Raw genomic sequence first — 17,283 nt, forward strand, 5'->3', positions numbered from 1 at the left:
AGTCAGTGAAGCACATGGACAAGCGAGCCCACAGGTACCCGGCTCTAAGGACCAAGAGAGGACATTTGGGATCTGGGGGAGCATGTGGGAAGGGCCCAGATGTGTGTGGGGTGGGTGTCACAGAAGCTTCCTACAGGAGGAGGAGTCTAAGCTGAGCTCTGTAGGATGAGTGAGAATTGGCCAGGAAAAGAATGTGAGAGGACAAAGGGTGTCCTGAGGTCTGGATGAGAGTGAGAGTGTGAGAAGCTGAAGTAAGTTCTTTCTACCGAGGATCTGAACAGCTGAAGTGAATGCAGACGGGGGCAGTGATATTAGAGGCAGAAGCCAAGGGGGAGGTTGAGTGGGAGGCAGGGTCATGATGGGCCCATCAGCCACGCAAGCCTTGTAGAGGAGTCTGAGCGTGCCTTGAAGGTTATAGGAGCAGAAGGGTTTTAAGAAAGGGCCTGGCATGGTTAGGTCTGCATTTCAGAAAGATTGTTCCGGCTGTGCTGAGAAGGACACATTGGAAGGGGATAAAAGTAATGTCATGGAGACCCCTTAGCAAACTGCCGTAATCCTGTTGAGCTGAAGGATCCCTGAGCTGCTCTGTGCTTTCAGCCCTGCAGCACCAGGTATAGAGGAAACACCCTTCCACAGACTTGCCTTCCTCAGCTCCATTCCTGGCTGGGCATGTCTGGCTTCAGGAGGGCTGATGAGTGACATTTTTCTGATCGTCTAACTCACCATGTAGGACCTTTGATCCCCAGGAGTTCCCCACAATTGCATACTGTCTTATTTCTAACCTATGTCCCCTGCCTTTCAACACCCACAGTGGGTCTGCTTCCTGCTTTAAGCCCAACTGATGCAGGCTTCTTGGCCCCCACTCAAACTAGTCTATCACTCTGGTGGGACTTACCTTGCACGGGGAGATCTTATGTTCTTATGTATTGTTTGTCTCCACTACATTGTTTGGGACTAGATCTGCTTGTCTCTGAGAACAGTGCCTGGCAGATGGTAAGGGCTCAGTCTGTTCAGTGAGTGAGTGAATAAATGATTGAATGAATGAAAGAATGAATATATATACAGGTCCAAAGCTCGGGAGAGAGGTCTGGGCTGTAGATAAAGATTCTCGAGTCACTGAAGCCATGGATGTGGCTGAGATCACCTGAGGAGAGTACAGAGTAAGAAGGAAAAAGAGGAGAGTGAGTCAAACATGGAATTCTGAAGAGGGCCCACGGTAGAGAAGGAGAAGGGGTGGCCAGAGGGTAGGATCCAGCTCCAGGTGGGCTGCGTGGAGAAGCTAGAAGAAGGAGCATTTCAAGATGGAGAGGCAGGGCTGGGCATGGTGGCACATGCCTGTAATCCCAGCTCTCTGGGAGGCCCACATGAGAGAAGGGCTTGAGGCCAGGAGTTCAAGAACAGCCTGGGCAACATAGTGAGACTCCCTCTCTACAAAAAAATATAAACAAAGATGAAGAGACAGAATCATACACTGCGGAACTCAGAGTTAGCAATAAAAAGAGGTCTTTGGAGTCCTTTGAGAGAGCTGTTTCTGGAAAGTGGTGGGGACAGAAGCCATGCTACCACGGACTGAGGAGAAAGTAAGGGAGAGGAAGGAAAGAGCCAGTGTGTGCGCTTCCAAGCAGTTGGCTGTGGATGGGGAGGGAGCGAAGGCAGGAGCTGGAGCTGCAGTTTTAACACGGCAGAGCAAGTAAATGGTGATGGGAGCGGCAGATAGAGAGCAAGAGACTGAATAACTAACAGGGGCAGGAGCGCTAACCACAAGAGGGATGTCCCTGAGAAGGCAGGAGGAGATGCCTATGTGACCCTCCTTGGGGATGGAGTCCAGAGGGAGGGCAGAGGCTTACAGCAGACAGCACAGCTCCCCTGATGTCAACCTGAGGGGAGGGACTGAGGTCACATGGGCCAGGCATAAGGAGCCTTGTGTATCTAGGGTCAGAAGATCCAGGAACTTACACTCCACCAGGTCCCTCCTCACCAGGCGGTGGGAGGCAAGGCTCTGCTGGGAGGACTGGGAGTGTTTGGCTGGACTAAGGTCCCATTAGTACACAGAACTCCTACTAAGGAGTTGTCAGGACTGCTGCCCAGGGCCAGAACTTGGTGGATTGCTTCAGCTAGGTCCTGAAAGTGTTAATTCCCATCTGGAGTTTTCAGCCAGGAGGAATTTCCCTCTTTTTAGGAAAAGACCATTTCTTAAGCTCTTCTGAACCTCCTCCTACCCTTCCTCCTGAAGAAGCGGAGGGGCCTGGTGCCTGCCTTTCCCTGCCGGGCTCAACCCCTAAAGAGGGCAGTATTTTCACAGGTGGGCCCTGCTTTAAGAAGCCCCATTATAAGAAGATTCTGGCTTTTTAAACTGGGGCCAATAAAAGAATTTGCCAAGAGGGTCTTTGAAGTAATGACCTCCCTAGTTAGTGCCTTGAAACATATTTTTCCATCGTGGAGGAGAGATTATGAGCTGGGGGGCCTGAGAAATGTGGGAGGCAAAAGACCCCGAGGGTGGCAGAGTCCTGGCTCCCGTCCAGAGGCCCCACCAGGGGAGCAGAGGCAGCGACTCAGGAAGGAGGAGCCTGGGGTCTGGGGAAATCAGATGCACAAAATTCTGTGTCAAAGCCCAGTTCTTGGGCACAGTAAGGCTTGTCTGGATTAGGACTGTTTATTCTCCACAAACCCAGGCCCAGCCAGTCTTGGTGTGAGGTCCGGGCCAGCTGAAGCCATGTAGAGCAGCCCACTCTCCTGTGTCCAGTGAGGATGAGCAGCTCTTCCCGAGAGGAAGAGCTCTCGGGAGCAGGGAGTGCAGCCGGTAGGAAGCAGAAGACCAGGATAGCTGCATGCAGACAGCAGAGGCAGGGTTGGTGGGCAGGGGCAGGGATAAGGTTAGGGAGGTTGGCTGGGGCCAGGTCATGCAGGGCCTCCTGGTATTCGGGGTGTAAATAGGAAGTCTTTGGCTGCAATTCTGCAGCTGGCAGAGGTTTGGGTGTGAAATTCCCTCCTGGCAGTGATCAAGTGGCACTGGTAATCAGAAAACGGAAACGCAGTCAGTGCCCCTCACTTCTCGTCCCCCTTTCACTCAATTGCTGTCCACCTAGAAATCCTTCTCAGAGAACAGCTAGAAACAGAGAGGAACCCCTGCCTTCTCCCTGCTCTCTGGGCTTTCAGGCTTCCCCGCAGGACCCCACTGCTGAATCCTGACACTGCCTGCAGGAGGACATCTCATGCAGCATAGGGGCCACCCTCTCCGAGGCCTCCTAGTCCAACCCTCTCATTTTAGGAATGTGCATACTGAGGTGGGAGGGAGGAGTGAGCTCTTCAGCTCCCACAGAGCATTCTAGATGCCAAAAACGCTTTACCCCAGAGGCCTCAAATGCCTCCCACCTGCCATCTTTACTGAGTCCTTGCTGTGACCTAGATGCTATAGGAGAGAAAAAAGTAGGCAAGATGTGTATATAAAAAGAGGATCAGAACTTTCAGTTTCCAAATCCACTTGTAAGGAGCTTGGAAGTTGCCATTCTATCCTAGCAAAAAGCAAAAGCCTGAACAGACTGAAAAATCAACAACTATTCTTGGATCCCTAAGAGAGATGAGGCCACAGAGCAGCCACTGTCCCCCAGATCAAAGAGCCAGACAAGCAAATACAGGAAGTCACAGCTTATGGAGCAGAGACTCAGGAACAGAAACCTCCAAGGAAACCAGGGCCAGGGTATGAAAACCTGCACTGTAATTAATGAATTGTTTGAGGTTCACAGTTTAAAACTCCCAGGGGACCCAGTTATAGGGGACTCCCACACTTTCGTGAGTTTTACCACCAGGAGCTTAACCAGGTTGTCAGAGTAAATGTTAGGGGAAAAAAATTCCTTCATGTTTCTGGCATGGGGTGGGGGGAAATGAACTGTTTTGAAATGCACCACAGCATTCTGGTCTTCTTAACAAGGCCTGCCCTCAGGAGAAACCATTTAATAAGAGGCTGACCTGCTAAGGTTTTATCAGAGTCTAACTGACCTGCAGGAAGGAAAATATCCAACTCCAGTTCACTGTAGTCACACTTTCCCATCTAAGGAGGTTGGGGGTTGGAGACTTGGAAGCACTTGTGAATCACAGCCTCACTGAAAGACTAAGACCTAATCATACTGGTACCTTGATCTTGGACTTCCCAGTTTTCAGAACTGTGAGCAATAAATCTCTGTTGTGTATAAGTTACCCACTGTGATGCATTTTGTTATAGCAGCACAAACCAATTGAGACAGGTGTAAATGTGTATTTCAAACTCTAGGGTAACCACTAAAAATAGTTTAAAAAGGAAACATAACTGATATGCTAAGAAAGGAAAGAAAATAGAATCATGAAATGTTGAATTAAACCCAGAAAAGACAGAAAATGAGCAGAAGACAAAGGAACAAAGAACAAGTGCATCAAATAGAAAATAGCAATAAATATGGTAGGTATTAATTCAATTATATCAATAATGAATTTGAATGTCAATGGTTTAAATGTGCCAACTGAAAGACGCTGTCAGAGCAGATCAAAAAACAAGACACAACTATATGTTCTCTACAGAAACCCGCTTGAAATATAAAGACACATATGGATTAAAAGTAAATGGATGGAGAAAATATACCATACTAAAACTAATTGAAAGAAAACGGAAACAGCTATATCAATTTCGGACAGAGGAGATTTGCAAAGCAAGAAAAATTATAAGGGAAAAAAGGTGTAACATAATGATAAAGGGGTCAACTCTCCAAGAAGACGTAATAATCTTTAACACATATGCATTTAATAACAGAGGATCACAAGGCAAAAACTGACAGAACTATAAGGAGAAGTGGATAAATTCACTATTATAGTTGGAGACTTAAACACCCTTCTAATAGAGATGTACAGATTCAGCAGGCAGAACATCAGTAAGGACACAGTTGAACTCAACAATATCATCAATCACCTGGACATAATTGAAATCTATGGATTACTTTAACAACAACAGAATATATGTTCTTTTCAAGCTCATATGGAATATTCTAGGCCATAAAACACACATTACCAAATTTAAAAGAACAGTAATTATACAATATTTGCTCTCAGATCACAATGAAATTAAGCTACAGATGAATAGCAGAAAGATAACTGGAGAATCTCAAAATACATGGAGATTAAACAACACATTTCTGTATAACACATCATTGATAGAAGAAATAACAAGAAAAATTTAAAAATATTTTGAACTAACTGAAAATGAAAACACAACTTATCAAAATTGGTGGGATGCAGCAAAAGAAATGCTTAGTGGAAAATGTATTTATTTCATATTTTCTTGTTTTTTATTTTAGATTCAGGGAGCACATGCACATGCTTATTAGCGTATACTATGTAACGCTGAGATTTGGGGTACAAATAATCGCATCATCCTGGTAGTGAGTACAGTACCCAATAGTTTTTTAACCCTTGACCCTCTCCCTTCCTACCCTTCTAGTTCCTCATTTCTGTTGCTTTCTTTTTGTCTATGAATATCCAATGTTTAGCTCCCACTTATAATTAAGAACATACGGTATTTGGTTTTCTGTGTTAATTTACTTAGGATGATGGACTCCAGCTGCAACCATGTTGCTGCAAAGAACATAATTTCATTTTTTTATGACTGCATAGTATTCCAGGGTGTATGTGTACCACATTTTCTTTATCTAATTTACCATTGATGGGTATCTAGGTTGATTCCATGTTTTTACTATTGTTAATAGTGCTGTGATGAACATGCAAGTTCATGTGTCTTTTTGGTAGAGTGATTTGTTTTCTTTTGGATATATACCCAAATATTGGATATATTCCAGTAATGGAATTGCAGGGTCCTTCTATTTTTAGTCATTTGGGTAATCTCCAAACTGCTCTCCACAGTGGCTGAAGTAACTTACATTGCTAGCAATGTTGTATAAGTGTTCCCTTTTCTCAGCAGCCTTGCCAGTATCTGTTGCCTTTTGACTTTTTAGTAATAGACATTCTGACTGGTGTGAGATGGTATTTCACTGTGGTTATGATTTTCATTTCTCTGATGATTAGAGATGTTGAGCATTTTTGCATGTTTGTTGGCTGCTACATGTCTTCTTTTGAGAAGTGCCTATTCATGCCTTCTGTCCATTTCTAAATAGGGTTATTTGTTTTTTGCATCTTCAATTGTTTAAGTTCCTTATAGATTCTGGATATTACACCTCTGTTGGATGCATAGTTTGCAAATATTTTCTCCTATCCTGTAGGTTGTCTGTTTATTGATGGTTTCTTTTGCTGTGCAGAAGCTGTTTAATTTAATTTGGTCCCACTTGTCAATTTTTGCTTGTTTGTTTGTTTGAAATTGCTTTTGAGAACTTAGTCATAAGTTGTTTTGCAAGGCCAATGTCCATAATGGTGCTTCTTAGGTTTTCTTCTAGAATTCTTATAACTTGAGGTCTTACATTTATATCTCTAATCTATCTTGAGTTAATTTTTGTGTATGGTAAAAGGTAGGGGTCCATTTTTATTCTTCTTCATATGGCTAGCCAGTTATCCCAGCACCATTTACTGAATGGGGAGTTCTTTCTTCATTGCTTATTTTTGTCAACTTTGTTGAAGACTAGATGGCTGTAGATGTGCAGCTTTATTTCTGGGATCTCTAGCCTGTTCCACTGGTCTATGTACCTGTTTTTGTAACAGTGCTATGCTGTTTTGGTTACTGCAACCTTACAGTACAGTTTAAAGTCAAGTAATGTGATACGTCTGGCTTTGCTCTTTTTGCTTATGATTGCTTTGGCTATTGGGCTGTTTTTTGGCTCCATATCAGTTTTGGAAGTTTTTTCAAGTTCTGTGAAAAATAACAGTAGTTTGATAGAAATAATGTTGAATCTGTAAAGTGCTTTGGGCAGTGTGGTCATTTTGACAATATTGGTTCTTCCAATTCATGAGCATTGAATGTTTTTCTATTTGTGTCATTTATGATTTCTTTTAGTGGTGTTTTTTAGTTCTCCTTGTAGAGCTCTTTAACCTCCTTGGTTAGATGTGCTCGTAGCTATTTTATTTTTTATATGGCTATTGTAAATGGGATTGAGTTCTTGATTTGGCTCTCAGCTTGAACATTATTGATGTATAAAAATGCTAATGATATTTATACATTGATCTTGTATCCTGAAACTTTACAGAAGTCATATTTTCAGGTCCAGGGGCCTTTTGGCAGAGTCTTCAGGGTTTTCTGGGTATAGAATCATAACATCTGTGAAGAGAGAAAGTTTGACTTTTTCTTTTCCTATTTTAATATGTTTTATTTTTCCTGATTGCTCTGGATAGCACTTTCAGTCTATGTTGAATAGAGTCAGCATACTTGTCTTGTTCCAGTTCTCCAAGAGAATGCTTCCAGTTTTTGCCCATTCAGTATGATGTTGGCTGTAGGACTGTCTTAGATGGCTCTTATTATTTTGAGGTATAATACTTCAGTGCCTAGTTTCTTGAGAGTTTTCATTCTGAGGGGATATTGGATTTTATCGAAAGCTTTTTCCATGCCTATTTAGATGCTCATGTGGTTTTTGTTTTTAATTCTGTTTATGTGGCAAATCACATTTATTGATTTGTGTATGTTGAACCAAATTTGCTTTCCAGGAATGAAGTTCTATTTGAACATGGTGAACTAACTTTTTGATATGCTGTTGGTTTTGATTTGCTAGTATTTTGTTGAAAATTTTTGTGGCTCTGTTGATCAGGGATGTTGGCCTACAGTTTTCTTTTGTTGTTGTGTTATTACCAGATTTTGGTATCAGGGTGATGCTGGCTTCACAGAATTAGTTAAGAAGTCCTTCCTCCTTAATTTTTTGGAATAGTTCCTGTAGAATTGGTACCAGCTATTCTTTGTATGTCTAGTCAAAATTGGCTATAAATGCAACTGGTCCAGGCTTTTTATTTGTTTGTTTCTGGGTTTTTTAAATTACTTATTCAACTTCAGAACTTGATATAATCTGTTGAAGGTTTCTATTCTCCTGACTCAATCTTGGGAGATTGCATGTTTACAGAAATTTATCCATTTTCTCTAAATTTGTTTGCATAGAAATGCCCTTATAGTTTCTGAGGATCTTTTGTATTTTTGTGGGATTGGTTTTAATGTCACCTTCTTTATTTCTGATTGTTGTTAATTTGGATATTCTGTATTTTTTTCTTTGTTAATCTAGTGAGTGGTTTGTCAATCTTCTTTATCCTTTCAAACAACAAACTTTTGGTTTCACTGATTCTTTATACAGAGTTTTAGATCTTAATGTTAGTCAGTTCTGCTCTAGTTTTAGTTATTTCTTTTCTTCTACCAGCTTTGCAGTTAGTTTGTTCTTGTATTTCTAGTTCCTAGTTTCTTGTATTTCTAGTTCCTCTAGTTGTCATGTTAGATCATTCATTTGAGATCTCTCTAACTTTTTGAGGTAGGCTTTTAGTGTTATAAGTTTTCCTCTTAAGACTGCACTTGCTGCATCCTTGCTTGGGATTTTGGTTAGATTTTTATATGTTGTGTCTGTTTTCATTTGCCTCAAAGAATTTTTTTTATTTCTGCTGTAATTTTATTATTTATTCCAAAGTCATTTAGGAACAAATTGTTTAATTTCCATGTAATAGTGTGGTTTTGAGATACCTTCTTGGTATTGATTTCTATTTCTCTTCCACTGTGGTCTGAAACTATGATTGGCATAATTTCATTTTTTTTAATTTACTGAGACTTGCTTTGTGGCTTAGCATGTGGTCAATCTTGAGGTATGTAGCATGAGCAGATGAGAAGAATGTATGTTCTGTAGTTGATGAGTGGAGTGTCTATTTGTTCTAATTGGTCTAGTGTCAGAAGGAAAGTTAAAACATTGATTGCATGTTTTAGGAAGCAAGAAAGACCTAAAATTATTCATCTAAGTTTTCACCTTATAAAACTAGAAAATAAAGCAAATTAAAACCAAAGTAAGCAGAAGAAAAGAAATAATAAAAGTTACAGCATAAATTAATGAAATTGAAAATAAGAAATCAATAGAAATAAATCAATGAAACAAAAAATTGCTTCTTTGAAAAGACTAGTAAAAATGATAAGCCACTAGGCAGGCTAACTGAGAGAGAGAGAGAGAGAGAGAGAGCGCAAGAGCACAATATCAGAAATGAAAAAAGGAACATCACTATAGACCCCATAGACATTACAAGGATCATAAAGGAGTACTATGAACAATTCTATGCTCACAAATTTGATATCCTAGATAAACTGAACACATATCTTGAAAACACAGTCTGCCAAAACTCACACAAGATAAAATAGACTATCTGGAAGGCCTATACCTATCAAAGAAATTGAAGCAATAATTACTAACCTAAAACAGAAAGCACCAGGCACAGATAGGGTCACTGTTGAATGTCACCAAATATTTATGGAGGAAATTATAACAATTTTCTACAATCTCTTAAAGAAGATAGAAGCAGAGGAATATTTTCTAACCCCATATTGCCAGCATTGCCCTAGTACCAAAACCAGATAAAGATATTACAAGAAAAAAAAAACTATAGAACAATATTTTTCATAAACATAGATGCAAAATCCTCAACAAAATATTAGTAAGGAATCCAACAATGTATGAAAAGAATTAGACACCATGACCAAGTAGGATTTATCCTAGGTTTGCTGGTGTCATTCAATATGTGAAAAGCAATTAACCTAATTATGATATGAACAGGTTAAGAAAGAAAAATTATTTGATAAAAATTTAACATCCATTTATGATAAAACTTTCAGTAAACTAAAAATAGAAGGGAAAGAGTATCCACAAAAAACCCTACAGCTTACATCATACTTAATGATGAGAAACTAGAAGCTTTCCCATTAAGATCAAGAACAAGGCAAGGCCATCCCATTTCATCATTCCTTTCCAAGATGGTACTGGAAGTCCTAGCTAATGCACAAAAACAACAAAAGGAAATGAAAAACATATAGATTGAGAAGGAAAATATAAATCTGTTTTTGTTCAAAGAGTACACGATTGCCTATGTAGAAAATTTAACAGAATTGACAAAAAAAAAAAAACCCTTGTGAAACTAATAAGCTATTATAGCAAGGTTTCAGGATACAAAATTAATATACAGAAGTTAATCACTTTCCTATATACCAGCAATGAACAAATGGCATTTAAAATCAAAACTGTAAGACCATTTATATTTTCACCAAAAAATAGGTATAAATATAATAAAATATGTAAAAGATCTTTATGAGGAAAACCACAAAACTCTGAAAACAGAAACCAAAGAACTAAATAAATGGAGAAGCATTCTATGTTCATGAATAAAAGGACTCAATATTGTCCAGATGTCAGTTATTCCCAACTTGGTCTGTATATTCAATGCAATCCCAATCAAAATTCCATTAAGTTATTTTGTGGGTATTGAAAAACTGATTCTGAAGACATGGAAAGGTAAGAGACCCAGAATAATCAACACAATACTGAGGAAGAACAAAATAGGGAAACTGATGCTACCTAACTTGAAGACTTACTATAAAGCTGTAGTGATCTAGAGTGCTTTATTAGTGAAGGAACAGGAAAATCGATCAGTAGAACAAACCAGAAAGCACAGAAACAGATCCACATAAATAGAGCTAACTGATCTTTGACAAACGTGCAAAGGCAATACAATAGAGGAAAGATAGTCTTTTTAGCAAATGGTTCTGGAACAACTGGACATCCATATATATATATATATATATATATATATATATAAAATGAATCTAGACACCTACACCTTTCACGTAAATGAACTAAAACTGGACCATAGACCTAAAAGTAAAATGTAAAACTAAAATACTCCTAAAAGGTAGCATAGGAGAAAACCTGCATAACCTTAGGAATGATAATGACTTTTTAGGTACAACATCAAATGTATGAACATTAAAGAAATAATTGATAAGCTGCACTTTACTGAAATTAAATACCTCTGCTATGTGAAAGAAAATGTTAAGGAAATAAGAAGAGAAGCCACAGAATAAATAAATATTTGCAAAGACACATCTGATAAAGTACTGTTACCCAAAATATGCAAAGAACTATTAAAAAATCAACAATAAGAAACCAAACTACTCAATTAAAAAATGGACTAAAGATCTTTAACAGACACCTCACCAAATAAGATGAACAGATGGTAAATAAGCACATGAAAAGATGCACCACTTCATATGTTATCAGAGAAATACAAAGTAAAACAACAATCAGATCCCACGGCATACCTCTTAGAATGGCGGAAATCCCAAACACTGGCAATACCAAATGCTGGAGAGGATGTGGAGCGACAGGAACTCTCATTCATTGCTAATGGGAATGAAAAATAAGGCAGCCATGTTGGAAGACATCTGGCATTTTCTTACAGAACTAAACACACTCTTAACATACGATCCAGCAACTGTGCTCCTTGGTATTTACCCAAATGAGTTAAAAACGTATGTCCACACAAAAACCTGGACACAGATGTTTATAGCAGCTCTATTCATAATTGCCTGGAAGCAACCAAGGTATTCTAGGTAAGTGCATAAACTGTGGCACATCCAGACAATGGAACATTATACAGCACTAATAGGGATTGAGCTATCAAGCCATGAAAAGACATGGAGAAATGTTAAATGCATATGACTAAGTGAAAGAAGCCAATCCAAAAAGGCCACATACGCTATGATTCCAACTATATAACATTCTGGAAAAGGGAGAACTATTAAAGCAGTAAAAAGGTCATTGGTTGCCTGGGGAAACAGCGGGAGAGAGGATAAACAGGTGTAACAGAGGATTTTTAGGGCAGTGAAACTACTCTGTGTGATACTATAATGGTGGACACACATCACACACGTATCCAAACCTGTAGAACTTATAACACGAAGTGTAAACCCTAATGTGAACTATGGACTCTGAGTGATGATGATGTGTCAGTGTAGGTTCATCAGTTGTAACAAATGTACCTCTCTGGTGGGGGATGTTAATAATGGGGGAGGCAATGTATTTGTAGGGGAAGGGGGCACATGGGAAATTCCTATACGCAATTGTGAGTGAAGCTAAAACTGCTCTTAAAAAATTAAGTCTTAAAAAAAAGAAAGCGTCAGACGTGAAACATGATCACTGCCATCTGTGTATTGCTTCAAGGTTCACAAAGCGATTTTCCAGACTTTGGCTACTCTGTGAAGTTCATACAATTTTCACTTAAGAGATGAGGAGTCTGTGGTTCAGAGAGGTTAAGTGACTCCCCTAAGGTCAGACAGGCAGCACGTGGAGAAGCTGGCCCCAGCCTTCAGACCTTGTGTCTGCTTCTTTGAACGTCACAGCGACAGTAGGAGAAAGGTGACAGGACAAGAGAACCACCAGGAAGGGTTTCCTGGGACATGAGGAGTCTGATAGGAGTGAGGGATAGAGGGAGCAATGAAGAGATCTGTTTGGCAGGAGTGAGGATTGTTTTTGTTTTTGTTTTTGTTTTTTTTTGCAAAGGAGTAGTAAGAAATCAGGTTGAATCAGCAAGCAGAGGTTTTGAATGCCAGGCTGAGGAGATTGGATTTCTTTGGAGATCCCCTGAAGGCTTTTGCACAGAGGCGTGACCCAGGCAAACATCCCCTTGCTTGGAATGCAGGATAGGTGGGAAGGAGTGAAGTTAGGAGACAGGGCCTGCAGTCCAGAGGCTGCTGTGTTCTGGGAGAAAAACAGTCAGTTGTAACATAGGGGTGTCAGAGAAGGTAGGGCAGGAGTAGACACTGGGCATTGCTGGAAGAGGCCCCAGTGGGACTTGTTGAGTGTGTCTGTGTGGTTGGGTGAATCCCCGAGGATACTAAGGCCACAGCCATGTGCTTGGATTGCTATGACCTTTGGTGCCAGATTGTGGGGGAGGATGGCGTGTTATCCAGGCAGGGAGTGAGGTGTTGAGAGGACGCTCAGCTGGGGAAGCCAAGCGGAGGACTGGAAAGTTGAGCCTACAACTTGGAAGGGAGGATCTCCGGGTTAACTAGCTTCTGGTATGAATTAATCACCAATTAACTGATCATTCCTAAGCAGAATGCTGCCTCTGTGAATTTCCAGTCAAACTCTGCAACCCCAGTTATTGAATTTGGGCCTGTCATTCCTGAGGTCAGCCCCACCCTTGACTATCATTGACGACAATATTAGCTCACCCTTCCTTCTCTACATTCTCTACTCCTCATTTTTGGCCAATTCTGGGTAGAAACATAAAGGGAAACTCACCTCTCAGTTTCCATCTGACTTACCTCCAAAGCTTCCCTAAGATTCCCTTATATCCCAGGGAAAATGACTTGGCCCAGTCTCTTCCTGTTCTCACCAACTCTTTTGCTCATGTGTTTTACTCTCCTGGTGTTCCCGCTGGAATGGCTGCCCTTCTCCTTGACCTATCTCAGCTTTCCCAGGTGGGCCGCCAAAAATTCTTGTAGGTTGAAAACCACAAGCCTATGCAAACCCTGCCCATTTTCCACAGCCCATTCGTATTTCATCTCTAGGAGCTCTCCCCTGATTATACTTCAGCCAGCTCCCCCAACAAAGCCAGCAAGGTGTTGACTCGGTGTTACATGGACTGTTTGGATTGCCTGTGGCATTTGCCCAACAAGCTAGAACTTGGTCCTCTTTTGCCTGTTTTTGCTGCTCCCTGTTTGTTTCATGCAGGTAGGCTCTGCTAGTCAGGATAGGCTGGGCTTTGCAGAAACAACAACCCCACTCTGAATGCGAGTTTCTTTCTTGTTCAAGCTACATGGATGCTGTGCTGTGGGCAGGCAGAAGGCTCTGCTCCTTAGGCTTGCGTATGGACCCACGAAGCTGGGTGTGACATCTTGCAGCTTCACCATCTGGAGCAATGCTGTCTGATAGGACTTTCGGCAACGATGGAGATGTTCTGTATCTGTGCCGTGTGCTATGGTAGCTACTGGTCATGTGTGGCTACGGAGAAATTGAAATATGGCTAGTATGATTAAGGAATGGAATTTTACATTTTATTTCATTTGAATTTATTTAAACTGCTACATGTAGCTGGTTGCTACCATATTGTAAAGTGCAGATCTGTAATATGAGGTCCCTTGTGTACTTCCCAGGTGTCAGGAGAGGACAGAGTGAGGAGAACTCTTGCCTTGCTTTCCTAGCCAAGAGAAAATCATTGGTCAGAACTTGTCACCAGGCCCCACTAACTGCAAGGGGTTGGAAAGTGTAAGGGGGCACATGAGCATTCAAGGAACAAAAAATGCTTTGCCACAGAGCTCTTCCTAATGCAGCCAAATCTTCCTGAGGCTAAGATGCCTGAGGTTCTGGGGAAGTGTGGGGGCAGATTGATATGTCTGGCTAGAGAGAAGGGCGGGGATGGAGTAAGAGCAGAGGGCTTGGAGCTTAGCGGTGCAGAGACAGGCCCAGAGAGGGCAAGGAGCATAGTCACTACCACACAGCCAGGCTGGGCCTGGACTCCTCAGGTCCTGGCTCAAAGAAGTAAGATGGGGAGGATATGATGCTCTGCCTGCCCCTATGCAACAAAAACCCTGGTTGGAAACATCTAGCCTTTGATTCTGGGTCCCTAGGAAGGGCAGAGCAAAAACTGCCAAAGGCCTGTTCTTGGAGCCCTTGGAAAGGAAGAGGCCCAAAGGCTTTCTGTTTTCAAATGGCCTTGGCCTGTCCCCCTTAAGTGAGTCACCAGCTGCTGAGGGATGAACAGCAGGGCAAGAACCCAGCATGAGGTCATCTGGGTCACACTTCCTGCCTGACCCTAGCCCTGGGGCCAAGTTCATGGAGTTTCCCAAAGCCAGTGAGAAGGGGGTATGCCCCAAGCTGTTGCAGAACTCTGGCCGTTGCCAAGGGAGCAGAGGTGAGTGGGTTGCTACTGGGGTCAGGGCAAGAGCTGTGGAATGGGTATCAGGGGCAACTTGGCAAGGAGAGGAAACTGAGGCCCAGAGACAGGCCTCTCAGGGAAGCATTAGCCGAACTGTGAGCAGCCCTCTCTATGCCCAGCATGAAGGGGTCCCCGAGGCAGCACTGCCCCAGTTTCAGCCTCACAGTCTCCCAGTTGGTGCCTGGTCCAGCTGTCTTTATTCTACTTGGAGATCTACACTACTCAGGCTCTGTCCACTTCTGATTTAAATCCTTGCTGATGTTGGGACCCATTTCTTTTCCTCTCATCTCCCCAGGACAGAGGACAGAGCTCCAGATGGCAGAGAAAGACCACTGTGAGCAAAGAAGGTATTTTATCTGAGCCTGGAGCCTGAGGAGGGAGCCACGGCGTTCCCCAAATCAGGTCAACACAAATCTGCATTTTCAACAAAGCTGAAATGGAAGAAATTCTTAACTTTACAAAGTTTTCTTCATTTTAGAGAAGGCTTCACCGTAGGATTCCATTAAAGCATGGAGTTACCTAGTATTTCATAAAAAATTTGATTAATAAAACTTCTAATTTCATCAGCAAAATGTTATTAACAACTACCATCCTGCAAAGCATCAAATGTTTTTAAAATCTGGCATCCAGTCAAAGTCAGGCCTGTCTATATGTTCCTCAAGCTTCAGGAAACCCCCAAATCAGTTTGGACTATGTTAGTCTCCAATCTGCTCTGACCAGGAGAAGTTAACCTCCATTTTATCCAGGGAAGACTGACTCTGGAATAAAGAATTTGTGCCAAGGTCTGAGAGATTGTTAGTTCTCTCTACTGCACAGTGAAGGAAGCATTTGGAACCTGGTCAGTTGCACAGCTTCTTTGATCCTGAATCCTCCCACCCTACCTGCTGTGTGTCCTGTGGGTTTGGGGCTTCCTAGCGAGGGGGCTGGCTCCACTGTGAAAGAGGCCCATGTGTACTCCAGAAGCAAACGCTCTTTTCCTATTCAGGAAGGGACTCCTTACCGCAGCCTAAAGTGACCTGCACTTTGCTGATATCAATGGAAGATGACATTTTTCAAAGGTTTCCAAATACATCTAATCCAGGTGCTCTTCTATGGTATGATCCCGCCACACCCCCGTCAGGGGAGGGGCCGAACTCCCCTTCCCTTGTTTCTTGGTGGGCATCAGTTGCCCTGAGGCTGCCATGCTACAAGGAAGCCAAGCCACAGGGAGAAGTCATCAGCCTTGGCCCAGGTGCCAGGTGTGCAAGTGAGGGGACTTCAGACGATTCCAGCCCCCAGCTCTAGCCTGTGGGTCTACCCAGCTGCAGCCCCCTACTGCATGGACAAGCCTTCCCTGCTGTGCCTTTTCCAATTCCCAACCCACAGATTCTGGGAGTACAATCCATGGCTGTTTTAAGCTGCAAAGTTGTGGTGTCATTTGCTGTGTGGCCACATAGTAACCCTGCTCTGAGGTCTCAGGTTCCTAACATTTCATCCACAGCACTTGCTGCCATGATTACTAATGAACTACTCTGGCAATTCCTTGTTTAATGATTGTCTTTCCCATTTAACTCTAAGATGTAGGATAGCAGGGGTACTGTCGGGGCCCTCATTCTACTCCTGGGGAGTTGGCCAGGGAGATGCTCAGTGAATATTTCATGAATGACTGATCCTAACACTGTCCTCAGACTGACCCCTACACTTGCCCTCGGAATGACTCTGGCTCTGAATTCAGACTGAGTCTAACCCTGGCCACAGACCAACCCTTAATTCTGGCATCAAATACCTAACCCTGGTGGCAGCCTGAGCATAGCCTCGCTCTGGTGCCTGTGCAATAAGCCTTGCTTCAGACTGACCCCTAAACTTGACCTCAGAATGACCCCTGACTCTGACCTCAGGCTGAGTCCTGGCCTCACCATGGCCCAGATGATCTGGCCCCCACCTCCCTGCCCTGGCTTTTCGCCCTGCCCCGCCCCCATGCTCCCAGTGCGTTGCTCTTCTTTCAGTGGCTGGAAGGTGTAAAGCTCTTGCAGGCCCCGTGCCTCTCTATGCACTCTCCTCCACCAGGCAGACACTTTTCCTCTTAACTCTGACTCTTTCTTTCAATCGTGCTTAATGTCACTTCCTTAAGGATCAGCTAATTTCAGTGAGACCCCCTTTAGAATCGCTCCTAGCATTTTCACACTTTATAACTGCATACAGCCATACTCATTTTATTACACTTCACTTTAGTATGCTTCCCAGATACTGTGTTTTTTTTTTTTTTTTTTTTTTTTTTTTTACAAATGGCAGGTTTTTGGTAACCCTGCATTCAGCAAGTCTCTTGGTGCCATTTTTTCAACAGCATGAGCTCACTTTGTGTCTCTGTGCCACAATTCGGTAATTCTCACAATATTTCAAACTTTTTCATTATTGTTATATCTGTTATGGGAATCCGTGTTCAGTCATGATGTTTTT

The sequence above is a fragment of the Sapajus apella genome, unplaced genomic scaffold (genome assembly GCF_009761245.1).
Source record: "Sapajus apella isolate SASKATOON/1434 unplaced genomic scaffold, GSC_monkey_1.0 scaffold26, whole genome shotgun sequence".
In the NCBI taxonomy this organism is placed as follows: Eukaryota; Metazoa; Chordata; class Mammalia; order Primates; family Cebidae; genus Sapajus; species Sapajus apella.